The following is a 9510-nucleotide window of genomic DNA, read 5'->3' as shown; positions in this document are numbered from 1 at the left end:
AATTTTCTAATTATCCAATCTAGGAAGGAAGAGAATGCATCTTATGCGATTTTGGCAGTGAAAGTAGAATCAGTTTTCATTTTTTTTTTCTGCCCTCCCCCCCCCCCCCCCATTTACGCCACTGTAGAGGCCTTAGATCGATTGGTTACGCATGAGAACCATGTAATTATTCCAACCTTAGCTAGGTACAGACAGAAATTAAACTCTATTGCAATTCATCTTTTGTTGTGTTGGAATTGTGGAAACGTTTGATAAGTTAGGTATACTGCGTTTAAGAATGGAAATTGCAGCATATATTGCATGACTAATACTTCATTATAGAAACCTGGAGCAAACTCAGAGTAACTTCTGGATATATTAAATCAAAATATCAAATAGTTGTTAATATATAGGAGTGTACCTTCTAAAACCCACGCGATTTGTATCTTAACATATTTAATTGAATTTTAAAAAAAAATAATTTATGAATATGTCTTCTCACTATAAACAATCAAGATCTCACGGGCGAGATTAGATGCAAGAGTTGTCTCTCTTGCAAAGAATTATCAGTTGATTGGAGACGTTTGAAGAGCAGCTTCATTTGATTACAAGATGGCTGAACAAATAAAAGGAAAAGATTAGGTAAGAGAAATAACAAGCAATCTAACTGACACTTAGACACCATATTGTAACATTTATCTGACATTTACCTCGATAATCAATTAAACCACCGCTACTTGAAATACAGATAAAACACAGTTTCTTTTCTGTTTTATGGAGTGGAAATGGCGGGCCATGGGGTTGTGTTCAAAGATCTAGGGAGAATTATCTTTACCTTAATGCCACCCAAACTCTGAAAATAGATTAAAGGCCATGGTTCGCCATATGTAAAGAAGTACCAGAAGTGTACAAAAATCGCATTGTCCTTTCAATTATACCTCGAACTAGGAATTTCCACTTTCTATATATGTCTTCTCTATATATGGTAGAGTCTCAAGAAAAGACGAGTAGTCATTTTAACTTCCTTAAGGGGATAATGCTGGACACACAGGGATTTAAAGGCTCAAAATTCGACGTTGAGCTGTGAACACTATTACTGATTAGCTTAGTTTCTGAGACTAAGATCCGATTGGTCAAACGAATGATGAAACAGGTCCTTTAAATATACTTTTAGAATATCAGGAACAATAAATGAAACAAATTGTGTACAATAAAAGACTGCATAAGTTTATGGGAAATGAAGGTATCTAATGTAGACACAGTTTTAAGTAATACCACACAAATATGTGACATAAACGAACATAAACATGCATTTTATGCCCCACAGATATGAAACTTCGTTACAAAGTGCTTTATTTACATACACAGTAATTTATTAAATTCCCAGTACCGTCGTGTTTACATCTCTTAAAAATACCACAACGAGCGTGCTTCACACCTGTTACAGCTTACGGTTCTCAACTTGTGTTAACCGATTGAGAATGAAATATGCAGCAAATCTTGCTGGGTGTAGCCAAATAAAATATATCAAATTGCTACGATAAGATTGACCCTTGATAACATGATTGCTCAAGTCAATCTTAAAATAATTACTTCCAGTAAATAAATACACCTCTGTTTGCAACGTCAAAATAAACCAGAGTAAAGTGTTTTCATGCCGGTTGTGATTAGATACCTTTGATATTTGGGAAGCACTGGGTACACGCAGTAATTTATTTTTATAAAAATAAGATAATGAAGGTGCGCGCCGAGATAGTTACATATAATTTCCAACTCCCGATATTAGCACAATTAAAATGGTAATACTGAATGATTGAAATTGATTTCCACTAATCTAAGACAACCAACACAATGCAGTGGATAATGGCGTATACAGAGGAAATACATTAGCCTACCATTTTTTGGAATTTCTAACGTACACAGCAAACAGGGCCTTGGCTTATTGCTTCATCCAAATAACTAAACGGTCTCATCCAAATGACTAAACGGTCTCAACCAAATGACTAAACGGTCTCATCCAAATGACTAAACGGTCTCAACCAAATGACGTCTTCGAGCTACATCATTGACATGGCGAAACCAGGTTGAACAATCTGAAGGTAGAATTTCTACCATACCGCTGCAACTTGTTGTCTATATAGCTCACTGTGTGCTTTAAATTTGGTCGCAATTGCTTCTGGAACAGGCAGTATCAAGTTCCCTGTGAAGCGTCTTTTTATATCTAAGAACATCTCTGTTCTTCGTGAAGATAAGCCACCAAAGCGTGAAATATTTACAAGATTAAAATAAATTCGTTTTAACAATATAGGCTAGTCTAATGTCTCGAACTTTAATAATAACAAGAACTATAAAACTGAAGAAGTAATTGATGGCTGGATACGGTAGTCGAGTTCTTCCAGTAAACCAAGGAACGACAGACAATACTGGAGACCCAGCACGGGCCACACTTCTTACCATAAGTCATGTAGACTCTGATCAAATTCCATAAAACAGAATAAAACTCATTTTTTTGTGTCTTTTTGATCTCATTGTCTGGAAATTTGACATGTTATGTAGATGAATCTAAAAGGAAAATATCAGATTTTCTTGGGAATTAAAACTAGTTTGATAAGATAATCACATTTCACGCGAGTTTTTTCTTTCATGAATATGGAATAATTGCCTCTGAAAACTGCACTTAAAATATGTTATAACTATACCTATTGTTTTCTTAATTTTTTTAATTGGGGACACTGAAAGTATTAATTTGTAGCATTCAAAATTTTAGTCAGACATCTGTGTTTCCTGTGTTTATGACGTCACAAATAAAAAAAAATATGCTTGTGTACATAAGGTTCTTCGCCATTAGTGCCGTCAAAAATCACTTAGTTTTAGTGGAATGGCAGGAACCACAGACGTCTGATTAAAAATCCGAATGGTGCAGATTGATGCTTTCAGTGTCCCAAACCTCTTTTCATTGAGCGGAGCAGAATATTGCAATTTTAAAGATGTCAGCTTCTGATTTTGTCCATGCACAATATGAATGCACTTGGCAGCATCGATCATACTCTCTGAAACATTCAGTGCAATAATACATACCTTCCTGTAAATAGGGAAATATTTAGAAAGCGGACAGTTTTGTTTTCATCTTTAACCAAAACTCTGTTCACAAGAGTCAGTGTGGCGGAAGTTTTGCTTCAACAGTCCAGTTACTCCATAACTAAAAGATATGAACGTGGTACGCTTTCGTCACTCAGAAATACATGCCATCTACTGTATATTTTTTTATCAAGTTAAGAAAAACTGGTGGATCCGACGCCCCTTAAAGAATGTTCAAAGGAAGCTAATACCCTAGTACAATTATATAAACTGAGATTGGAGCATACTGCCTAGGAAGTATATCGTCGTGGACGTTATGTATTCCATTTATAGATATAGAAACCTATCATTTCTAGCCATGGGCGTTATATCATATATTATAAGATACATTCTCTAATCAATCTTGGCAGAAATAAAACAATTTGTGCTCATCGTTTTTATAATTAGATTTTAATTCGACTTACAGCAATCTGAATGTTTCTGATTAAAATATGATTACGCGGGGAGGTCAGTGCGACATTACATCTTAGCCTACAGAAGACCTTATATTCAAGCATCAGCCATATTAGATCCAGAACGAAGCTCATAACGCAAACAAACAAAGGTAAGTGTCATTGCAGTAAAATTGACACCTCGACGTCTTTAAAGCCTCTTTCTCAAATCCCACAAAATCCAAACTAATAAGATTTACATCATTAAATTTTTGATTAAGCTACTTTCAATAGATTTGAATGGAACGTTTTTAGAGCTGAAATTAAATGGAACTTGCTGGTAAAGCAGCTATTTAGACAAATAAACACCCATAATTCCACTCGAAAAAATATACATTGCTACATGCGGAATTCCTTTGACGTATAATTGACAAGAGCTTCAGATACTCAATTCTCTCCAGGGAAGCTTATTTTATGTATATTTAGGTACAGTTGAACTAAATTTTATTTATAAAAGTACTTAAAATATTTGAACTAAAAATCTACTTGTCTAGAGAGATAACTGACAAAATTCACAGTTTTTCGTCTGAAAGTTGGAATTTGAAATATCAAGGTTGTGTTGATATGTCAGAATAAACTATCTTTTCAAATCTTAATCGACGCTAGTAATTCTAAAAGCTTACAGCCAAATGCACTTAAAACGGCAACATAACAGTGTTCGATATGTTTTGTTCGGCATTTTGTAGCGAGGTTGAAAACCATTGCTAATAATAATTTAATGATTCGATTCGAGTATTCGAAAAAAGTCTTTCGGATATGTTGGATAAGAGGGGGAGAACTTTAACCTCCCTACAGTATTGCACCTTTTTGTGACGGTTATCGCCATGAACAGAAATCTTTGGAGTATATATCATTCAGAAAAAAAGACAATAGCTCCTCCGCCATATTTTTCATCTGTTATTCTTGAAACCGCCAAGCGCACTTGGTCATATCATGTTTCCTGGTCAATTGCAGTCATATTCAAGCTAAATCTGCAATCGACCAATCAAAAACTTTGTCAATTAACATTGCTGCAGAGAATTGGATAGTCCAGTCATAGGTCATCGGGAGCATTGGAAGCAACTTTCTATAGAACTTCTAGATTCCGCGCTACGAGCAATGTAATATTTTCAATTCAATGCACAAATATGATTTATTGATGGTATAAGCTTATAAAATGTATGATTATTATTATTGGCATTCTGTAGACGATTTATCATAACGTAATGATGGAATATACAGTTAAAAATCGGTAAATATCTAGTATTAAGCTATTTCCGCAGACGTCATCGATATCCAATAAAAAATCTTCTTAGAGCAGCCGACATTTAAATCTTTCCATTATTAATAGCCATGTTTGTCTTATTGAAGTCTTTACTTCAGTCTTACAATACATTCCTTTCCATTGATTTGAGATATGAACACAGTCTGATTGTCTTAGATGGTGGCTCTACACGAAGAAATAGCAGGCTTTTCAAACAGCAACAATTCCGGCGGGAATTCAGAATTGGCCAAGCAATCGATTAAGAGCCAAAGCCAGCCTTAATGGCTATCTTTTAGGACACCATTTTAATGCTCTAAACTAATTAGTCTTCGGACAATTACCTGGGAATCTCATCTAGACCTAATCAAGCTTCTTGCAATTCAATACGATACTCGTATATCTAAGCTTTACGGCTGGAAATATGTTAACGATTTGTCGGTTAAGGTCACTCTATTGGTTGTACAATGTACAAGTCCAAGAAAGTGGTTGTATAAGTAAACAGTATTAGTATACAGTGGCCATTTTTGTGGGCAAAGTTTCATGATTTTTGAACTATTACATTTGTATTGCCTTATTCCCTTCAGACTATGGTTTACTTAATTTGAGTTAATATTATTATCACTATATAAATAATTGTCAACACATTTCGCTACGATAATTGTATTGTAATCTTGGTTTATTCAATTTGCTTTAATTCATAGTGCGTTCGAGTTGTTTACCCATAAAAATAATTTGCATTGGTTTACATGTGATATTTGTTTAAGCCATATCATAAAATCTCTTTGGACTAAGTAATGAAAGAGAATTAATAAACCAAGTACTAATAATCCGAACCGCAAAACAAAACCGAAACATTGGTAACGGCTAATGAAGTTTTCACATGACAAATATGTCAACCATAAGTGAGAAAGTATTTCATAATAAGAAGTTATATCTGGTGTCTAGAAGAATCCTCATGAAAGAGCCATCAGGCCAAAAAAATGACAGAATCGTTCATGTCTGTTTAGAGCTCTTCAATATCTTGCATTGCATATTGAAGCACAAAGCTGATCTTAAGCAGATAATGAAATCATGTGGGAGAAATTACATGTAATCAACCGGTTAAAATATTCTAAATTAAATCACAGCACAGAACGGGCAATGACATTTGATGAAGAACAAGGTCTGTTTTTATCCACGTAATTTATGCGAGAAAGGGTTCAATTAAGGTCTATTTCAGTAGCCGCTATAACCCTGACCTATATGATATGTCTAGCAACTAATCTCTAGTAAGAATTGAAAACTTGTACAGAAGAATTCCTTTGGGCTTAGAAGTCTGATAAAAATGAGAGTAGTTAGTTAATCCATGCGATTATATCTGTAACTCACCGACGGCTATTCTCAGCATTTCAATTAAACCTTCATGATTGTGATACTCTTGAATATCAGCGCCAGTTTTACTGACAGCAAACCTTTGTTCACATCACGAAACATACAAACGTCCCTATTACGCACTGGCTCATTAAACTGCGAGATGTTATTGAACTAGTTTAATTAGGGTATGGAAAATGTACAGGTTCATACAAGTACGTTGCAAAATTCTTTTACACAGGATAATATGTGCATATCACATTACTTTGCAACTTGGAATTACATTTTATACAGGATAATAATATGTGCATATCACACTACGTTGCAACTATGAATACATAATACGTTGCAACTGTGAATAATATTTTACACAGGATAGTTTACTATGTGCATATCAAACATGTGCATATCACATAACGTTGCAACTTGGATTAATATATTTACACAGGATAGAGTATGTGCCTATCACGTTACTTCGCAACTTGGAACAATAATTTACTCGGGGTAATATGTGCCTATCACATAACGTTGCAACTTGGGATAATATTTTACACACGTTAATATGTGCCTATTACATAACGTTACAACTTGGGATAATATTTTACACGCGTAGATATGTCATTATCACATAACGTTGCAACTTGGTATAATATTTTACACACGTTAATATGTGCCTATCATATAACGTTCCAACTATGAATAATATTTTACACCCGATAATATGTGCCTATCACATAACGTTGCCACTTGGGATAATATCTTACACACGTTAATATGTGCCTATTACATAACGTTGCAACTTGGGATAATATTTTCCACACGTTAATATGTGCCTATTACATAACGTTGCAACTTGGGATAATATTTTACACGCGTAGATATGTCATTATCACATAACGTTGTCACTTGGTATAATATTTTACACACGTTAATATGTGCCTATCATATAACGTTCCAACTATGAATAATATTTTACACACGTTAATATGTGCCTATCACAGAACGTTGCCACTTGGGATAATATTTTACACACGTTAATATGTGCCTATCATATAACGTTCCAACTATGAATAATATTTTACACACGTTAATATGTGCCTATCACAGAACGTTGCCACTTGGGATAATATTTTACACACGTTAATATGTGCCTATTACATAACGTTGCAACTTGGGATAATATTTTACACACGTTAATATGTGCCTATTACATAACGTTGCAACTTGGGATAATATTTTACACGCGTAGATATGTACCTATTACATAACGTTGCAACTTGGGATAATATTTTACACGCCTAGATATGTCATTATCACATAACGTTGCAACTTGGGATAATATTTTACACACGTTAATATGTACCTATTACATAACGTTGCAACTTGGGATAATATTTTACACGCGTAGATATGTCATTATCACATAACGTTGCAACTTGGTATAATATTTTACACACGTTAATATGTGCCTATTACATAATGTTGCAACTTGGGATAATATTTTACACACGTTAATATGTGCCTATCATATAACGTTGCAACTATGAATAATATTTTACACTCGATAATATGTGCCTATCACAGAACGTTGCCACTTGCGATAATTATTAACACATAACATGTACCTAAGATTCCGCACATAGAATGTTCAGGAAGAATGGAAAACTTTGGATCTTCAAAACTCAAAGTACTTTTAAAATCGTTCGTGATAAACACTTGTTTCATAAGATATATTTGCTTGAAGCAAGCAACACTCGTAATATATGATTATGTACGTCTCAATATTGATGTACTGAACTCAGATGTGTCTTTCAGGATGTGATTTTATTTTAGGTCATATTCCCGTTCCGGAAGATGAAAATCCAAAGCTGTTAGTATTAAACACTTTTTCATAAGACGTATTTTGCTTGAAGCAATACTCGTAGCATTGGATATGTACATGTCTCAATATTACAATACTGAACTGTGATGTATTTTGATATTACGATGTTTCAACTTCCGGTTCCGGAATGTATAAGTGAAGTCTTTCGTGATAAATCTTGATTTATAAGTCATATTATGCATTGAGCAAAACTCGTAACATCTGATATGTAAGTCTCAATACTAAACTCCAATATGTTCTGAATTTTTTTATTTCATCTAAAATTCATATTCCACGATGTAAAACTCTAATGCTAGTAAAGGTTAAACCGTATAAAAGCATTATTTGACTAAGGTGTGGCATGAAATGACATTGAAATAATTTAATTTGCAGTATATCAAAGCGGAAACGTCATATTCGACATTTATTATGTTCCATAATGGTCTATACTCTGGGTAAAGGGACAGAAAAATACATGAAAAGCAAAGTTCATCCATAACAAAGAACTTATTCCATGTATACTTGCTAGATTCAAAAAAGGCCACGTACAAATCCAAATCGCAATCCATAAGTCAAAGTCTATATTCCAAGTCCACGAAGTAAAGATGAAATGGGTCCAATAAGCATACTAAATATATCAAGAAATGGCATGTCCAGATTTGTCACTGGATATACCACCTTAATTATTGTACGTAATAATCTTTGAACAAAAAGGATTCATATTGTTGTCTCATCATCGAAAAAACTCGACTGAACTCGCGTTGGTATAATCCATCCAATAAACGATATTAATAATCTATTGATTAGTACTCATTGAATCATACAAGTAATTGACAGAACAAAATCCAACGATTAAGTTTAAAATAATAAAATGTTCAATAAATGGATTTCTGTTGAGAAAATCAATTGTTTGCTGTAACAAGGCATAATTCGTCAGGTGCAATTGAATTATTATATCATTTTTACTCCATTAAACTCCTAAAACGGACAATCGATAGAGCTCTACATATAGTTCTTTTCACTTTACTGTTAATTATACCGCTAAATGTTTTTCAAATGTGATTTTACTAACGCAATCACCTGAATCATTATCATTAAGAGGGTAATGCTTGCTGATGTCAACAGATTATATGACCCTCCTGCTCTTCGCCATACAGTGTGTAATGAGGGATATTTTGTTAAAGCGATTAAGCCTACTCATTTTCTATTTCAACTTTCTGGGCATCTCGAATTTCCACGATTTGTAGAACATGGGGCACGGTGTTTCCATCAAAGCGACTTAAGCTTTTTCATTTCGGCCCCTCCGACCTACATAACTAAGGGAAACAGATTAGAAAATCCGAAGGCATTTTTCGACCCATTTTGGAATCATTTCGGGACCGCGGTCTGGGCTAGCAAGTTAGTGTCATGCTCTCTGAGCAATGATGATATCCATAAACGTGAATTTACCACTTGTGATTATTTCCTTTTGTCAGAGTACTACGTAACTACCAATTTAGATCATCCCA

This window comes from Lottia gigantea, assembly GCF_000327385.1.
Source record: "Lottia gigantea unplaced genomic scaffold LOTGIsca_78, whole genome shotgun sequence".
NCBI classification, from domain to species: Eukaryota; Metazoa; Mollusca; class Gastropoda; family Lottiidae; genus Lottia; species Lottia gigantea.
Note: the sequence above shows the minus strand (reverse complement) of the source record.